The following is a 20,438-nucleotide window of genomic DNA, read 5'->3' on the forward strand; positions in this document are numbered from 1 at the left end:
ATACAACTCACGTGTTAACGGTATAGGCAATTATTAAGAAACTGGTTGAAGTTTCATTCAGAGAATTTGTGGAAGATGTATCTTTAGGAGATCTAATCGCAGCCGAATAATGTAATAACATCCTTGTTTTCATATATTATCCTAAAAAAGGGCTTTCAAGTCAGTAAGAAATGATTTCTGTTTCAAGTACGGTATTATTTCGATGTAAGTAATATGAAAATTAATATAAAAAAGACATTTTACCTAATGAGTGCAATTAAACCTAACTCGGTTTTTAAGGTAATTACACAAAATGTACTCGATTAGTTTGTAAGAGAATAAATTAAATTATAGTTTCAATAAGTTTCTTATCACTGTTCACCAATCAGATTGTTTTTTTTTCCAAGTGTTATTAATCTAAAAAAAAAATGTTTTGGGTTATGACACAACTTAAAAACAGTGCAACAGAGTGTTCCAACAAGATTTGGCACCATGTCGTACTGCCAGAAAAGTCAAAAAATGTTCCAAAAAACGAAACATTAAAGTGTTTCCGTGACCAGGCAACTCCCAAGAGTAAAATATTTGGACTTTATCAAATCAAAAAACGATTCTTAAAAATGAATTGTACCACAAAAATTTACCTTATTTAAGCAATAACTTTGGTACGCTTTCATGATGAAGAAATCAAGAAAAATGTGTAGTAAGTACACTTGTCGAATTGATGCCAAATCGTGTAAGTGAAACGAATAAGAATAAAGGAGGACATATTAATTATACGAGTTATTCACAAATTGTACTGGTATGAATTTTTTTCTAAATAAAATTACTTTTTATTAAATAATTTCTACATTTGGATTAATTTGCACGCTACTATATTAATATGGGCTGCCAGATCTTTACCTGATACCTGTAAGTATGAATGACGTAGACTGATATTTAAGAAAATTAAAAATGTTAACTTGTGTTTATATTTATTTACGAGCTATCTTTGTTTAAAAAAGTAGTCAATCTTAAAAATTAGCAATATTTATCTCTATCAAACCAGACAACAGAATTGTTTTCCTTTAATCAACACAAGTTTACTAGAAAAAAAACTTATTAAATTTCCGTTATCACTTTTTATAAATTACTAAAGCATTTTGACTAAGTTAAACCAAAATTAAAAGATTTTATTTTACGTAAACAATATTAAATTGCGAATGAATTTTTAAATAATATTGATTTTTGTTTTAAATTTTAAAATACTTGAATTTGCTGCATTCTGTTTAACCTGTACATAATTATATAATCAAATAATTTTCATTACGCCTTCTGAATTGTTTTATTTTTTTTAGAAATTTTTTACTTTTAATATCTTCAAGTGTTTAATATTACTCTTGCGTTCATATTAAAAAAATTTGGTAAACAGGCTAAAAAATTCAGTTTTTCTGGAGTTACTAACTAATTTAGTTACAAAACTAAATCTTAAAACAATCGTTATATAAGGCCACATATAACCAGCACGCACCGTCAACGCTCACTCAATTATGGAAAGAGTTTTAAGGGAATTTAGCTTTTCTCAAAACTCAAAGTCTTACTTCAATGGAATTCAAATCGAGATATCTCAACAAGTAATTAAAATTCAGAAATTATATTGATCTTAAAGCACTCACCACATCAAATGAGCTTACACGACTTATATCACTCGATTCAGATAAAAGTTTTGAAGGAAGATACACATTTCTTCATTCTTAAAAATACACTCAAACCGCCGTATCTCAGCAACTAATTAAGATACAGAATTCGTTTGGTTTTTAAAGCACTCCACTTCAAGCCCATCAAATGAGCTTACACCGGCTTCGATCACTCAATTCCTAAAAAGGATAGAACATTAACTAAATTAAATTAATCGATAAGAAATCACATATATCTGTTCTCTGATTGGTTTAACAAACTAGAAAATAACACACCATCTGTATCACTTTAAATTTAACAGTGTTTGTACATATGATACGAAGTTTGAACAATAATCAATATATATATATATGTATATATATACATATCGATAAAGGGAAAGAAGAAATGCAGGTATTGTTGTTATTTACAGTTTAGGCATTTACTTTTAATGCCACGTTTTCTGGACAAATGAACCTGAACCAGTTTTTAGCCATGGATAATTGTAGTTGTCCTATCACGCGCAAATCTTTTAGAAATTGGAAAGTAGAGATGAAACCTAAGGGTACCTATCCGTCCCTGGCATAATTTATACAATGTATTATTATGTACCGACGAGAATATGGTAAAAGATTTATTTATTGTTTTTGACACAAATTATTTTTTACTAGCTAAACTCTTAAGCACCTATATGAGAAAAACATTTTACAATATTTTTTTAAAAGAAGTTTTAAACAATGGAATTGTAGTTGAAACTTTTAAGAAATTTAGGTTTTAATTATAAATATAAAATAAAAGAATATTTCTGTCTGAAGAAATAATTGTCTGAAAGATTTCGTTTCCACCACAACGAAAATTAAATAAATTCTTACTAAGATCTTTTTATGATTCGGTTGTATTACATAAATTGTAAACTCATAAACTTGCGTAGCCTCCTGGAAATAACACAAAAGGTTTTTGAGATACATTGTTAATATTATGTTTGAATTTTCTTTTCAGATACCCATTTTAAGATAACCTTCTTTTAAGATACCTTAATTTGTGAACTGATTCTAAAGCTTGAAATAAGCAAAAAAATTCATAAAAATGTATGTTCTAAAAAGCTTTGTTATCGGGTTAGCTATCGAAAATTTTCGCCCTGATTTGAGTTCCCTCAGTGAAATGAGGTTATACTGAAATTTTTAACCCGTAATATAAGGGATAACTAGATGGGTTATTATATTTTTAACCTGAAAAATCGAATAAAACAGGTCCCAGACCTGTACCTTCCGTAATTTTCATGATATCTAATGTATAACAGAAAAAAACCGGTGTCGAAAAACACGGTTTTTTTAGGTTTGAGGTACACTAACTTTGTTAAATGACTAATAAATGCGTAAATTTTATTACAAAAACTTGTAGAGAATTTAATTTTTAAAAAACTGATGTATTAAAGTCTATGAAAAACAACAAAAAAAATAATCATTTTTATTAATAAAAATAAAACAGAATAAAACTTAACAGAAAAATGTTATGAACTTGTAAAAAATAAAAACAGCTGTTTTTATTATAATAAATTTAGACCTTTCAAAAATTAAAATACTTTTAATTTACTTTAAAATAAATACTCAACGTGGTCTATACTATATTAATTTAAATAAATATTTTAAAATTCCACCGTTGACATCATGATGCACTTTTAAACTCATTTCCTTAAATTTTTTTTTGTCGCCAACATAATGATATCTTCGTGTTCCTTGATGAGGGCAGCAGCATTAACAATGCGAGAGATCAATTCATCACGTTTTCCCTGTATACCTCGCATTTCATCCATCCACATAAACAGTAATCTAAGGGAGTAGGTCCGATGATCTAGGTGGCCAATTTACCGGCTCTCTATGACCAATCCATTTACCAGTAAATTTTTCATCTAAGTATTGTCTTACTTCATATGTGAAATGTGTTGGTGCTCCATCAAGTTGATAATACGTTTCAATTCGTTTAGCTAATGAGAAGTTCTCAAGCACTGTAAGAAATTCATTGTTTAAAAATTCCAGATAATTTCTCTCCGTGACACGTTGCTTTAGTATGAAAGAGCTTAAGGGTTGTCGATCATACTACCCCAAACGTTCACTGGTTATCATTGCTGGAAACTTTGTTCAACTACAGCATATGGATTTTCTTCAGACCTCCGATGAATTCCGTGTGTTGTTTATGCCATTACGGGTAAAAATAGCTTCGTCCGAAAATAGTGTGAGTGGAATTAAGGAATAATTATTGTTAACCCATTGACAAAACTGAGTCGTCTAGCATGGTCACCAAACTGGAATTGTTGAACTTTCTGAACATGATAAGGACGCAGTCGGTGAGCAAGTAATGTCCTCTATACAGTATTTTGTGGAATGTTGAGTCGCGTAGAAATTCTTCCCTAGCTTGTAGGACTAAGCTGTTCCACCTCGGAATGTTTCCTCTTTTACCATTCTCACGAAGATTAAAAATTCTACAAAATACTTTACGGTTTAGAACTACTCATCCAGGATACATACGTCGGTATTCTTCCACCGCAGCTGGAGCACTTCAATCGCAAAAGCAATACAAAAATTATATCAGCATTTTTCAAAACAAGGAATTCAAAACGGAATTTCAATTTTTAAATTCAGAACCAATTGGAAAATGTAGGTACAGTTTTAGAGTACAACAAATACAAAAACACTACGTAACGTGACTCTCAAAAAAAAAATTAAACACACTCAAAATTATGTAAAAAACAACTAAACCACCTAACGTTCATTATTAGGACCTAACCAGAATTTTATGACAATAGAGAGCAATATTCAAACTAATTTCGAAGTATACAGTTTGTATTGCCAACCTAACTTTCAAAGGTCTAAATTTATTGAACTAAAAACAGTTGTTTTTAATTTTAAAAAAAGTTTTCTTGATGAAAATAATAAAAGTTCATTATTTTTTTGTTTTTTTATAGAATTTATTACATCAATTTTCTCAGAATTAAATTCCCTACAAGTTTTTGTAATAAAATTTACGCATCTGTATCATTTAACAAAATTATTGTACTTCAAACCTAAAAAGAAAACGTGTTTTTCGTCAACGAATTTTTCTGTTTTACGTTAGATATCATGAAAACTACTTGAGGTACAGTTCTGAAACCTGTTTTAATGGATTTTTCAGATCAAAAAACACAATAACCCATCTAGTTTATCCCTTATATTACGTTTTAAAAGTACAGTATGATCTCATTTCACCGGGGAAACTGAAATACGGGCGAAATGTTACGCTAGCCGTAACCCGATAACAAAGCGTTTTCGGACATATGTTTGTATGTCATTTTTTCCTTATTTTGAGCTCCAGAATCATTTCCTAAATTATTTCCCCTTCCTCCTGAATCAATCTGTATATAAATATAGGTAAAGGTTTTTTTTCTTTTTACTAATTAGTTTTTCTTTTTTTACTACTTTTATTTGCAATTATTTATTACTTTTTTGTTTTTATATTTATAACTTTTTTTTTGATTCCTTTATATAAGTTTCAGCTTAAACTAATGTAAATTGTTTAACAATCGAAATTGGTATTTAGTTACAATCTTTTTATCGGTTCTTGAAAATTTTCTTTGCTATTTTATTTCAATACCTTTTTATCATTACTCAAATTTTCGTAATTGACCAAAATTCCACTTTTTCTTCTGAGGTAATCTTTTAATAGTGTTTTTTTTTTTAATTTTCTTATAACATATTTTACTAAACAGAACGTCATCAAAATCCAGTATTCATTTATCTTAACTTTTTATTTTAAAAGCCTGATTAATAGAATTTGTTTCAAATTAAATTTTACGAATTTATGAATTTTTAAGGAGATTTTCAGATCCCCTCAGTTTTCAAAAACCTTGAAAAACAAAAAAGTAACTTAAAAATTGATAAATGAAATAACGCCAGGTAATTCTATAACTGTAATTCTTTAGTAAACTATAAAAAAAATAATTCATGTTTCACTACATAATTGTAAAAAAAAAAAAGAAAACAAAAATGTATATTCTATAGTTCCGTGACACTTTCTCTTTTTAAACGTTTAAATTGAAAGTGAAATGTTTACAAAGCTTTTTTTACGTAAATTAATAAAGCAGATCATGAGTAATCTGTTGCAGTATTTTTTTCGGATTCATTGTGTTGTTAAAGAGTAGAGCTCCTGTCCTGTGTAGTGTTTACAAAAAAGGATAGTTTAAACAAAGCAATTCGAATTCTATTAATAATACGTCGCTAGGTCATGGAAAAGAAACGCCGACTTAAATATCAACCGGCGTTAAAAGTTTTAATACTGTTATTATTTTTTTTTTAAATTTTAATCTTTTATTATAAATGCTATGTTTTCTTATTGGTTGAAATTTACGTAAAGCATTCGTAACAGAATTATTTCCTGTAAAAGCAATGATGTTAGCTCTGTATAAACATCCTTCAAATAATAGAGTTAGGGCTGTGGCTACTTCAGGATTGAATTATGATGTTTTTGACATATTCCAGTGGTTCCTAGCTAAGGTGCACAAACCCTAATTTTTACGTACAAGATTACTCGACATATGCAGAAAAATATTAGTAGATTTTAATCCACTAATATTATTTTAGTCCACTGGTATTAGTACACCTACTGATATTGGTATATTTAGTAATCCACTGGTATCAGTGTATCTTAATTCACTAATAATACCTGGATATTTTTGTCCATATTATCCTAGCGTAAACAACGATTGTACAAACTACCACTTCCGATGCCTTTGAAAGTGTTGATACCCACGGAAAGGGTTATCACAGTATAAAAGGAGCAGGCAGGAATTGAAAATACAGCAAGGGATCAAAGAGTTTTAGTTAATTCCACCCCTTACATTTCGAACCATAACCCGATCCTGTCGTAAGCTTCTCCCACGGACTACACTCTCCCACACTAACTACACCGAAACTGGGCTAGAATAGCTTTAACAGTAATATTAGATAGTAAATAAACCAAAATGCTTTATTTATTTTTTTGTAAATGTGTAACGAAACATTTTTTTTCTCAAAACTTTGCCGAGATATGTTTTTATTTGCGTAATATGTTTACATGTCATGTAAAATTGAAGAAGATTAACCCATTACACTGAATTATGTATGTATATATTTGTCCGAGATATACGTATGCATAAACGGCAGAATCAATTATTCTAATGAAACTTACCGCATGCCTTTATCTTAACCTTAATAAAAATCATTACCATGACACATATAATTATATATACTTATTTTTTGCATCTATTCGCTTAGTTTGTACCGTATAGAAATGAAAAACTAATCAGGTTGTAGTTAAAAACCAATAAAATTTCATAAAATTTTTTTTAATTCTAAAATATTTGGCCCCTCGTACAGTAAAACATTAAAAAATCTATGAAATTAAGTTAGAAGGAATTTAAAATAATAGAAATAAAAATAAAAATTTTTTAAATTAGAAAGATTAAGAGATTAACTGAGATTGAACAAATCTCAAACGAGTTTTGTTGAAAGTTTTTTAAACAAGAACTATTTATAAAACTCTTTTGTATAATTTAATGTATAAGATAAATTTTATCAAAACATTGCAACGATTAAAAGTAAAATTTAAAAAAACTTTAATTATTTTTGTTTTATTTTTAACTGGAGAAATAGGGTTACACAAAATATGAATAGTAATTTATGATTTATTTGCTAGGGAATACTTTTCAAATATGATAAACTTTCTTATGTGAATTTTTCAATTTTTTTCTATTTTTATTAAAATAAATTCAGAGAAAATTTTGATCGGATTAAATGCTAAAAAAAAATAACGATAACATTTTCATTAAGAGCTTATTTAGTTTTTTTTTTCAAGTTATAATATTTTAGGGAGAAAAATGAAAGCAAACTACTTTAAATTTTAATCTGAAAAAACTCTTTGACGTAATGAATAAAATGAGTTATAATAAAAACGTTATAAGTTTTGAATATAATAATTTACGCTTGGTTTGCTCATCCTGTTTCATTTTTATTATTCTTTTTAATTGTATTACCGACCTGTTTGTATACAGCTGTAATACATAAATTTGAAAATAAAAAACAACCGAATCTATATAACGATTCATAGAAGTGTGTTATAAAAGTACTACTAAACAAATGGAAAAAAGATGGATATCATTGATACCGTATAATCGGCTAAATAATGAAAAGAGGGAAAGTGTTACTTCACAGACACATATTCGTATACATATATCATTATTATTTCCGATTATTCCCATTTAGGAGAGCGCGTGAACTCGAGCCAATCATGGCTTTACTTCCTTCTTCTCTTTTCTTTTCTTCCCAAAACCTCTTCATCCGTTCACCATGTTTCTTCTTGAATATGTGCACATACATCACATATTCATATATATATATATATATATATATATATATGTGTGTGTGTGTGTATGTGTATTGTAACGCTGTGTACGTTGGACAAATGTCTCAATACCTTAAAAAAAGAATTCAAGCCCATAAATATAAAAAAACGAAGTGATAGCGCTCACAAAACATACAATAGAACATAAACGCTTGTTTGATTTCAAAAGCACCAAAATATTAGACAAACAACAAAATACACATAAAAGGACCACTCTAGAAATTATATACATCAAGAAAAATACAAACGCTGTCAACAATAGAACGAACATAGCCGGATTAAGCAACATATATGTTAATTTAATTTAAAAAATCAACATATATTTACATTATAAATTTAGTTTTAAAGAAAATAATGTTAAATGTTTATAATTTTTGAGAAAAATATGAGCATTGTAAAGGTTTCAATACACAGGAAATAGCAATCAGGTTATATAAAGAGATACATATTATTATCTAAAGATAAGATTAATCATGTGAGAGTAGGGTGATCTTTTACAATAAGGTAGGGATAAAATATTGTTATCTAGGATGTGTAGATCAGTTAATCTCTTAGTATGCAAGAGAATTCTGTATGATGTGTGTATGAATGTGTATTGACACCTGAGGAAGCGTAGAGAATTCTAAGTGAAACGTAGTAAATTTAATTTATAAGTTTGTATAGTTGATTGGTTAACCAGAGATTAACAAAGATAATATTTTTAAGTAAAATATGTTTATTATTGTATTTAATTCTACCCAATCAAAAGAAAAAAACTTAAATAAATCACATTTAAGTTCATATATATATATATATATATATATATATATATATATATATATATATATTTAAAAAGAAAATCGACCATTATAAAAACCTTAGACAGCACTGTCAAGATGTATTAGATCTAGAATTGTGAGGTAACTGATCAGCATTAGTATCTTAATAAATTTACCAAATGATGCTGTTTTGATATTGACGTTATGAAGTAGATCCAGATTAAACGCCAAACTTAATATTCAAATTATGAAAAATAAAATACTTTTTATGTAAATATCAGTTCTAACATTAGTAATTTTTTTTGTCTATTCAGCGGAATTAATTGAATTTTTATGTTACTGGAGTTGACAATATTTTTAAATATTATTTTTATAGAATAATTCTTGTTTTAGCTAGTTAGTTATTAATATGATGCCAGAAAAGTAATTGTATAGTAAATAAATAGGTCCTAACCCGGGGAAAAAAAAGAAAGTCGTGAAAAAATAACAGTAATTAAAAAATTATAGAAAACAAAAACTAATTGAATAATAAGTTGTAATTATTCCACGGGTTTTAATATATTGAATAAATAATTGGGGATTCTTTGTTTTATTACCGTATAGCGCAAATATTTTTGCTGTGTAAATAATTTTTTAACGTTTTCCGTTTTATTGTTTTTTTTTTTTTTTTTTATCAACAACACAACTAAATTTATTTATATTCGGTAAATGAGAATTAATACCGACCAGCGGAATGGTAATAATATTAGCGTGTTTAATTAGATAACACAAGCGTCGAGTAAGATAACATGCGAAATACAAATATCGTTTTTAAGCCTACGAGTAATATAGGGCTCATTAATCCGACTACTCTAAGAGTTTCTCATCGGCCGATACCCTGACCTCAACAGTCGTACAATATAGGCAGTATAGTGAAACGGAGAAACTTTCAGGACATATTCTACTGGTAAAAATAATGGAAAAAGTTCATATAAATAGAGGTCTGGAAACCTTTTGTTTTCGAGTTACGACTAGCGAAGTATTTCGCCCGGATTTCAGCTCTTCTAATAAAAAGAACCCCTGCTTTAATTTTTGAGACCTAAACTAAGGAGTAAAATTGGAGGTTTCTTATGTGGTTTGAGCTGGGAAATAGAATAAAAGAGGTCCCAGATCTGTAACTCCTGTAGTTTTTAATATATCCGACTTAAAACAAAATTTGGCGTCGAAAAACAAGTTTTGTTTAGATTTGTAGTACATTAGCTTCGTTAAATAAGAAATATTTAGTAACAAAACTTGTAGAGAATCTAAATTTGAAAAAATTAATGTAAATACAGCTAATAAAAAGTAAACCAATTTTTACAAGTTTCTATTTACTTTTTATTTGCTGTATTTGCATAAATTTTCTCATAATTAAATTCTCTACAAGTTTACTTCCTACATCCTCCGCATTTATTATCATTTAACAAAGCTATTATACTACACACCTAAAGAAAACTTGTTTTTCGACACCCGAAGTTTGTGTTTTACGTCGGATATCTTAAAAACTACTGGAGTTATAGTTCTGGGACCTCCTTTATCCTATTTTCCAGCTCAAACTAAATAATAAACCACCAACTTTACTCCTTAATTTGGGTTCTAAAAATTATATTAGAGCTTTTTTTTATTAGAAGATCTGAAATCCGGGGGAAATATTTCGTTAGTCATAACTCGAAGACAATTGTTTCCAGACCTCTATTTATATGAACTTTTTTCATTATTTTCACCAGTAAAATCTATCCTGAAAGTTTGTTAGTGGGCACCCTGTGTGTGAATATATATATATATATTATTTAAAAAACTTATCAAAATTTTTTTATGACACTTATAGATCGAAATAAGTTTTATATAAACGGAGCGAATTCGTTAATTGAAATCTTATCTGATAAAAATATATATTTTGTGGTCTTTTGTAAACAATAAAATGTTCATCTTTGCGTTTTATTTTTAATTTTGAATGGTATTTTCAATGTTGGATGTTGTAACCATAAAATAAATAAATAGTGTCGTTTGCACTTAAATTTAAATTATGCGGTCAGTAGACGCATGTAAAATGTTGTAGGATTTACTTTTTTCTCTATTATAAATGTTTTAGAACATAATAATGAAAGGGGTAGTAACCCCCTCTGCCAAATCCTAAAAGGTCGTAGACGAGAGTTTTTGGTAATAAATTGGTCAGTCAGAAGTATTTTGAATTTTAATCTTTTTACATCGGTTTTCTTTTGTTGGAAAATAAATAATAATAACTGGGATTTGACTATTATAATATAGTTTTAACAAAAATTAATAGTTAAAAGAATATATATTTTTCAAGCTTCTAATTTTCTGTGTACTTGTTAATACCCAAATTCTACCCCATAATATATATATTTCAAGTAGAGAAAAAGTCACTCACAATAATTTTCTTTCCTCCCAAAACATTTCTACATATATATGTATAAGTAATAAAAAAAGAAAATTCCATCGATAAAGGATAAATTCATAAGAAATTTTCTTTTATAAATTCTTATTAAACTAAAATTTTTGTTTAGAAGATGTGTCACCAGTATATTATCACACCTCCTGTAATAAATTCATTATGTCTAAAAGATTAAAAATAAAAATGAATTAAATTGCCCAATTTTAAAGCAAACGTTTAGTAAAATATATTGTTTAGTCTTTAAACTACTTTACCGTTAAATAAAATACTTTTTTTTAAAGTAAATTACACCGCAATTGTATATCGTCGCAAATACTGTACAACACATAGTTCCGATACATACAGAAAAGTTAAGTAATGAATTTATTTTATCAACTCTAGAACCAGTTAGAACTTCCTTCTAATGACTGGATTTACTTAGTCTATTTTTTTTTAATATTTATTAATTTTTATTTATAAAAATTTTATATTTGGGCTTTTAAATAATTATCTATAAGTTAATCGTCTTAAGATATTCACTCAGTACTTCGATATATATTGTAGACATAGGGATATATATTTAACAATAAAATATCAAGCTTTCTCCCTACCTTATTACTAACTCAGTCGTATTATTTGTTTTCGAATTTTTACAACGATAACAAAAATGAAGACATACATTTCTAACGAAGAAATGGGTGTTCTGGAGGTAATATTTTACCCGTTCGACCTTAACAAAAACGTTACTGGAGCTAACACAATCATTATGTACTCTGGTAGGAATATGAATGAAAGGGTTATAGTTTAACCGGATAATTCCATAAAAACAATACAAAAACAAAGTTAATTTTTTTTGGAATTTGTCCGATTTGATGTGTATGACTTTACCTAAATATTTATAGTAGATCTCTTTAAAAAATCCAATGGTTTAGCGTTTGTTTTTCATATTAGCAACAAAAAAAGCGCAAAAGAAAATAATCTAAATAGCAGTTATCTATACGATCGAAAATGTAATCCAAAAAAATTTAGGGCAAGGGATTTTGATAAAAATTTTAATCGAAACGAGTATATGGGAAGCTGATCCGAAGTTCTGATACGTGCAAGGGCCTAAATTTCGGGACATACGGCTGGGTTGTACGAGCATCCGTCGATCTCTTAAAGAACACTGACCAGTTTCTGGTATCACGAGCAGTTTTTAATCCCTCCCACGTAGAATAAGATAACATCAAAACTACTCGATATCAGCCGATCGAGATTTAGACTCTTGTGAATATTACACCCGAGACAGGCAGACCGTTGTGCTTTCAGAACATCAAATTAAGAGCTTCGATTCACGATGCTAGTGGGTGGTCCTAGACCGGGTTGATAGCTTTCGGCACAACAGCTTTTCATTGCAAAGTAAATGATCTAACACCAGTCCTGATGGAATAAACTGCCCGCTTATCATTCTGTATGCCGTAGTGTCTATGAGACGGGAAGCTCGTTAGAATCCGTTAAAGCTTAAATACAATTACACACTGATATGTTTTCTAGACTTATTATTCCAGAAACCATATCGTGATTTAGATCCCAATATTAGGGATTTAAATCCTTCATCCTCGAAAATATGTACGTATTAAAAAATACAATAAAAATATAATTAATGAATGAAAAAAATTTAAACATGATGACTGGCTTAAAAACATAATAATTATAAATTATCTAAAATCTATAATTAAAATTTAAAAATATGTTTAAATATGGAATCAAATTAACAGCCATCATTTACCACAGTAGATTTTAACGTTAGCATTATTATTAATTTTTTCAATTACTGAGATAGTAAATATCGATCTCTACAATTTATGTTTACAATTTATCGATCTCATTCGATTGTGCTTTTAATTAATTTATTTTAAACAAAAATCTGAAGAAGCAGATAACTCTGCTAAAGCATTCAAAGGAGATTACAAAAAAGAAAAGCAGCAATTGAAACAATTTTTTAATAAATTAATATATTCTGCCTGTGGGATGGAATTTTTTAAATTATTTATTAGAAAACACATTTATTATTATCACACGAAAATAGTAAATTGAGATTTCCGTATCAAAATCATTTTGAAGGACCCAAAATTCCGTATATAACTCAATTATATATATTGGCTTATCAAAGAAAATTTTAATTAAATCATTCAAGAGTTTTTGTAATACTTTTATACGGCAACTATAACCGATCAACAATTGTACAAATATATATTAAATAGAAAATAATAGAGTTTTATTTAAATTATTAAATATATAATTATAAATAGATTTCCCTTAATTAATTTATAAAAATTTAAAAAATCAAATTTAAAATATCTATACTCCTAAATAATTACAATCGAAATAACTCGATACTAAACATTAATTTTTGTTTAATAATCGATTAAATAAATTAAAATGTATCTGTAAAAAATTATTAAATAACATTTACTGTTTAATTATTTTTAATAACTGCACGGTTCAGACCGATTACATTTCGTATTGTTAATTGTTACCTATTCACGGTTAGTATTACTAAAACGTGTAATCTCGTATTATTCGTAAAATTTTAAAAAATAAAGGGATGCAACGAAGTTACTGAATTTTTTAATATTTGTAAGGAGCTTAAAATTGAACTCCATCCTTACGAAAAAAGTATTAAATAGATTTTCTACATAAATTTGTTAAACCAGAAGAAAGTTGAATAAAATTTTAATTAATTTGACCCTGTCCTAAAGTATTTTTTCTATAATATCAAATATAATTTTAGATATCTAAAAAGATAAGAGGTTTTGCTACCTGAACAAAATAAATAACATAAAAAATTGAAAAAAAATCATCTCCTACCCTTGTGATTTACAGGGTACCTCATTAAATCGCCTTATTTAGAAAAAAGATATTAAAAAAAATTTAAGGAATAGGTCAAAATAGTAAAGATTTTTAAAAGAAGTACAGGACACCTATTCCTGGAATAAGGTTAAAAACTATTCCTAATCTAATTAAATACCATTTTTTAAAAAATATTTTTTTTTGGATTTTGAGCCGATTGATTTTTAAAGAAGGAAAAGTTAAAATAATGTATAATACTCGAAATTTAAGGGATAGCCTTTTAGAATATTGTTCAATACTTTTATTCCCCTTCTGTATTTTGAGTGATAGTTTTTAGTAATCTAAAAAACATGTACGAATAGAATTAATTTTTATTCGATTTAACCCTCTCAAAAGTATACTCTCGCCCTAATAAATTCTCCATTCCTCATTCGCGATTTTTTCATACATACAATAAAAATTAATAACATTAGTGAATAAATTTATGTAATAAATATTATGGTTTTTAAAATAGCTTTTATTAGTAACAATAAAAAAATTTGTAACAAAAATATATACTTTTTTATGTCTTTAGCAAAAAATCCATGTAAGAATTTTTTTTTAATAATTTTTTTAACCAAAATTTTTTTTTAACTAACATCATCATCAATTTTTTTTAAGACAAGAATTAAAATACAAATATATATATATATATATATAACTTGTCGTGAGTGATTCATAATCAATACCCAGCAAAAAGTACCGAAGATAAATTGATGAAAATTTGTATACATCTTCTTCTTACGGTTTAAGTGGTTACTAAGAAAGGAGTTTTTGAAATTTCGAGTTTAAAGTGTTAAAAATGGAATAAGAATGAAATTTAGTTTTTTTCTAATTTTCGGTAACAAATGAAGACAACAACTTGATTTTTTGTGTGTGTAATCTTCATGTAAATATCTAAAAACCGATTTGTATATTTTTTGAAATTCCGAGTTTAAAAAATTAAAATAAATTTGAAATTTTTTTTTGAAACTACTATTTTTCTAAATTTTTCGGTAACAAATGATATCAACTTGATTTTTGGTGTGTGTAATGTTCAGGTACATACGTAAAAACCGATTTCTAGATTTTCGAAATTCGATCTTGAAATAACTGAAGGTAAAAATTCTTGAACAATGATTACAAATTTTCCCCGTTTCCGACTATAATAAACGAGTTATTCAGTAAATTTGGGCTTGCAGATACTATTCAGATAAATATCTAAAATCAATTTTTGGGGTTTTTTGAATTTCGGTTTTTTTTTAAGGGCTGCGACGGTGTATGGTTTAGTGGCTGAACCGATACAACCACTGCCAATATTACTGTATGAGCGACGCGATTGGCTGCACCTGCCTCTGGTTACCTAGTAAAAAATATTTTTTAAAAATTGACCCCCACAGAAAACGCATGTAACCATACATCGCGGGTGAAGCCGCGAAGGGGATGTTAGTGTATATATAAAACATATTGGTTGTAAGTCTAAAGTCCATCAATAAAATGATTTTTTAAAACACTTGATTAATAAATAGAATAAAATAAATGAATAATTTGGAGAAATATTTTATAATAAATATAAAATTAATAAATAAAATAATACAAATTGATTATACTTTATTTAACTGCATATTTAAATAATATTTATGATAAAGCATAATAAAATCTACATCTTGTAAAATATACATAATCAGAACATTCTGATTTTACTTGAAATACAATTAACTTTTAATCATTTTTTATTGTCATACAACCAACAGGGTAAACACGTGTATTTTAATATACGTATAATTTTTTTTAACATATTTTAAGAAGTGATAAAGCACTGCCGCTGAAAGCTAGTTTGTTTTTTTTATATTTTAAAAATGGTTTTTAAATTTACAACACATTTTTTCTGCTAAAGAATCTTATACGAAAAAAGAAAAACGTTTTTCTTTACTACATATAAATATACGCTCACGCACGCATAAGAATTATGTTTGTTTAAAATGAGTACATTTTATAAAAGAAGCTTCAATTAAAAAAAAAGAAGATATTTAATTAAATACGTTTCACCCGACTACACACGCGAAGGAGGTTATTTGTTAGATTCTCTATATATACACACGTTTTTACATCTGTAATTAAGAATGTATGGACTAATTTTTATAAAGAGGTATTAAACAATTCGTTTCAGTTGCGGGAGTGATCCTGGATATAGGATGATTTAAATTTCTTTAAATGTAAAATTTAATTTACTCTTCGTCTGTTACCAGTGAATGAATGAAACCGGGTACCTAAAAATGTGTAAATTAAAAAAACTGTTAGTAGTTAAATCCTTACAATTATTTTCGGGCTAAAAAATGTTATAATAAAAAGGTCGTATGATTCCCTTTCCTAGTAATAATTTATTTGATAATAGTTCTGACAAAATTTAATATAGATCGATTGTAGTATGGATTTTTTCGTTAATTTCTAGCAACCTAGTAGTTTTTGTTTATTTCTAACATTAGTTGTAATAATTATTTTTTATTTTGTTATTATTATTCATAAAATAATTACGTAAATGAGATAAATGAAATATTTCTAGCATCCGTTCATATTTATATAAAAATGGATTTGGTACTAAAATTACTATGAGAATACAAAAGTTATGTTACCGCTTATTTTTTAAGTAATATGTTTTAATCGAATGAAATTTATTTAATATTTTTTTTTAGATTAATATTTAAAATTAACAACATTCCAAATTTCTCGTATATAGAACTTTTCTGCAATAGCTCATATATACGGAACAATAATTCAAAGCTTATAAATGAATTATTGTGTAAAACATACACGTAAATGTGTATGTTTTACAAAAATTTAGATTACAAATGTAAAATCTAATCTTTGTTCAACGTCGTTGTTAAATAAACGCCGATTCAAATCAAAGAAAAATTTATTGAAAAAATATCTTAAAAGTTTAATTAAGAAAAAATAGTTTTTACATTTTTTTCAAAGCTAATTATTTTATAAAATAACAAAAAAAATTTAATTAAATTTCAGTAAACATTACGCACGAGTGAGCCAAACCACAGAATTCAAAAAATAAAAACAATTACCTTATTTTAAATTATAGAATTAATTTTTATAACTGTCACCTCTTATCTATACCTTGTCGCATAGGTTATTAAGTCCTTTTTGCTACAGCTTTAATGCATGAAGTATTCTTTTGAAACAACTTTAAATTATTTTGTTAATTATATATGCGTGTATTTTAAGGATCGTAACCGTAACGGACCCAACATGATACAAGCCACGCGCAAATTGACGCAATCATCTTTTTAAAAATAAGCATCCAACGCCAGGCTTAATAGGTAAAGATGTTTTCCTGTTGCCTTCTTTACCGAACTAAATATACTGTTGCATATCTTCATCCCAACTTCACTAAAATACGAGCGATGTTCAGACCTACAACTGTATGTAACCTTCATTCTCTTAAGCTGTGTACTGAATATCACTACTCTTAGAGAGAGCAACTCTTACATCTTACAACCATAAGAAATACCGGGACAGCGAGTGTAAAGCAACAGATTACATTTTTATTACCGTAAATTATTTTTATTTCTTTTATATAGTACACATTAATAAAACAATAACGTTTTATGCATTTTATTTTATTTATTTTTTTTTTTTTACCTAATGATGAAACTATTTTCTTTTCTTTTTTTTTTTTTTTTGAAAAAAGGTGACGTGCTAAAACATGTTAAAAACCTTTTAAAATATTCAACTGGCTATTTATCCAAGGAAAAAAATAAACTTCATGGAGTGGCGCAAAATTAAATCTACAATACCATTTTAAAAAACGCGCTTTATTTTTTTTGAGTTAGCTTAAACTAATGATACTCACCTTATAGAAAAATAGTACATGTACTTTTTGTCCGATAAAATTTTATCGGATCAAATTTTATTATTTGAGGTAATACAAGCGGTTTTGTTTTACAGCATTTCGTTAATACTTGGAATGGAATTTTGCTAAACACTTTTCGACTACGTTACAAATCTGGATAAATAATCGTCAATTTTTTTTTAGTTTTTCAGTAAAAATAACTTCGATCCTTTTTTATTAAATTTCATACCGAACATGTATAAAAAAAATTACTGCCGATTAATTTATTATAATAAATAAGCCTAATTAAAGATGAGACATTAATAATTTTTTTTTTAATTATTTAAAAAATTCTTCAAAATAGATTTTTTCAAAAAAGTTGTTTCTAGAGGTTATTTGATTTTAAATTTACATATAATCGTTTTTGTGTTTTTTTTAATTCGGTTTATTTAAAATTTAATTTTTTTAATTAAACAGTTCTGTATTATGTTTATGTAGTCAATTTTAAAAACCGGTAAATAAATACGTTTATTACTAAAAACGTAAATAAATAGTTTACATAGTTTGTACTTTAATTTTTCTCTGCTACATTAACTTATAGATTATTTAAAATTAAATCAAAACTTTTTATTAATAAAAACAACATTATTCAGTTCATTTGGTTTGTTTTTAATAATCTTAGTCGAATAACCCTGAATTTTATGTATCCTCGTCGAACAAATTCTTACGTAATATAAAACATTTTTTTAACATCTTAAAAATTGTATCATGTTCTATAATTTTTTAAATACTCCATAATACATTATTTCGCTAATTTCATTACCACTTTTAAATGATTTTTTATTTTTACACTATGTATGTCAAATACCATAATCGTAATGCTGTAGGTGAACTCAGATAAGATATTAGTCACTCCTGAAAATGACACTCGTTCCCAAGATTAACAAGTATACAGTACCAAACTTATTAAAGAAAATACAGTTTTAGAGTAGTTTCCCGTTCATTACCTTCTTCATGAATGTATGCATATCGATGCGTGCCAAGCCCATTAAAATGCAGTTAATATTCAGCTCTACAAACGACACACTATTCATTTTTAGGATTGGTCGTACAGTAAAAATCATTACTCTTATAGAAAGCAGCTCTAACTAAAGATAATTTACATGTGTCTCTATTATAGAATTTAATACTCTAGAGATGTTTAAAACTGGTAAAACCATCTAGGGACAGATAATAATTCACCGATCACGGTTGCGTATTGATAATTTTACCAAAGAATGTAACCCTTCTTAAAATATTATTTTTGACAAATCAGAAAGTTTTACGAAATCCTGTACATTCCCCGTGAACTCCACGTAAGATTCTACACGTACTTCCACGCGTATATTTCACTAGTATAACAATTCATTCACGATATTCTTTTCAATGGATTCTTATAGTCAGAACGTGACAACAAATGGGTATGAAATCCCTTCGATCAATATTTTTAAAATTAATCAATAATGTAAGCAAAAAAAAGTTCATTCGCTTTTTGTGAAAATTATCAGTAAATGATAAAAATGGCCTACGAGAAATTATATTTTTTTATAGACCAATAAATTTATTGGAATTTTATTTAATAAAATAACATTAGAAATTTTGAAAATAGTAATAACCTGCGTTTGGTTGTACGTATTTTATTATCTAAATTTCGTATATATAAATTTATTTTTATATACTATTTTTTTTTAAATAAATTTTGTTCTATGATTTTGTCCTGCCCGTAGTTTTTACACGTTATTCCTTAATCTCATCAAATAAATGCTGGAGCAGTTGTTTGTTAGTTGGTAAACAGCAGAATACCTACCCTTATCTGACCGACTTTATATATATAAATTCACTTTATATTAATCTAAATAAATCTATTTATTTTAATTTTTATAGATTATTTTAAACTACTCCGTAATTTACATAGAAAGAAAAAAATAGTACAAAAATGAGTATAACAGTTGTTACCGTTACCATTACAAAATGGTCAACCCCAATATCCATGCAGCTTAAATGCTGTTCTTTTCCAACTCAAAACATTATTCCACAAGTAATTTTTTTTTAAATACAGTCTACCAATACTACAATTAATTTTTATAAATAAACTATTCGTTTTTACGCTGTAATAAAAAAGCTTATGTGAGTAAATCAACAAACAATAAATAAATTGGCGCTACAAAAAAAACAGATAGAATAATAATTAATTATAATAAATAGCTTTTCCACTTACTTTACATTAGCAATCAATATATTTTTTAATAACTAAGTCACAGTTTTTTTTTTTTTTTTTTTGTTTTTAAATAATAAACTTTTTAAGACGACCGAAACTTTGAACAAGAATGATGCCTATTAGATCCGCGACGAACCGGTACTGAATGATAGTTTACAACTGGTTTCGATCTTCGAGGGCAATGGACTTCAGTCAGAACTATTCAGAACGGCAACATCGATGTATAAAAGTATCGTACTTTTTATAAAATTGCGTATTCTTTTTTTGTTTTTT

At 27.0% G+C, this 20,438-nt stretch overlaps 1 protein-coding gene across 2 annotated transcripts in view; it reads right to left on the reverse strand.

The window, feature by feature from the left end:
- LOC142322852 (uncharacterized) overlaps positions 1–20,299 on the reverse strand; it is a 133,117-nt gene extending 112,818 nt beyond the window's left edge. For both annotated transcript variants that reach the window (XM_075361935.1, XM_075361934.1), the window contains exon 1: positions 20,166–20,299. The gene's annotated coding sequence lies outside the window, so the exon portion shown is untranslated. The remainder of the gene's footprint in view (positions 1–20,165) is intronic.
- Positions 20,300–20,438: the final 139 nt, after the last annotated feature.

The sequence above is a fragment of the Lycorma delicatula genome, chromosome 4 (assembly GCF_047948215.1).
Source record: "Lycorma delicatula isolate Av1 chromosome 4, ASM4794821v1, whole genome shotgun sequence".
In the NCBI taxonomy this organism is placed as follows: Eukaryota; Metazoa; Arthropoda; class Insecta; order Hemiptera; family Fulgoridae; genus Lycorma; species Lycorma delicatula.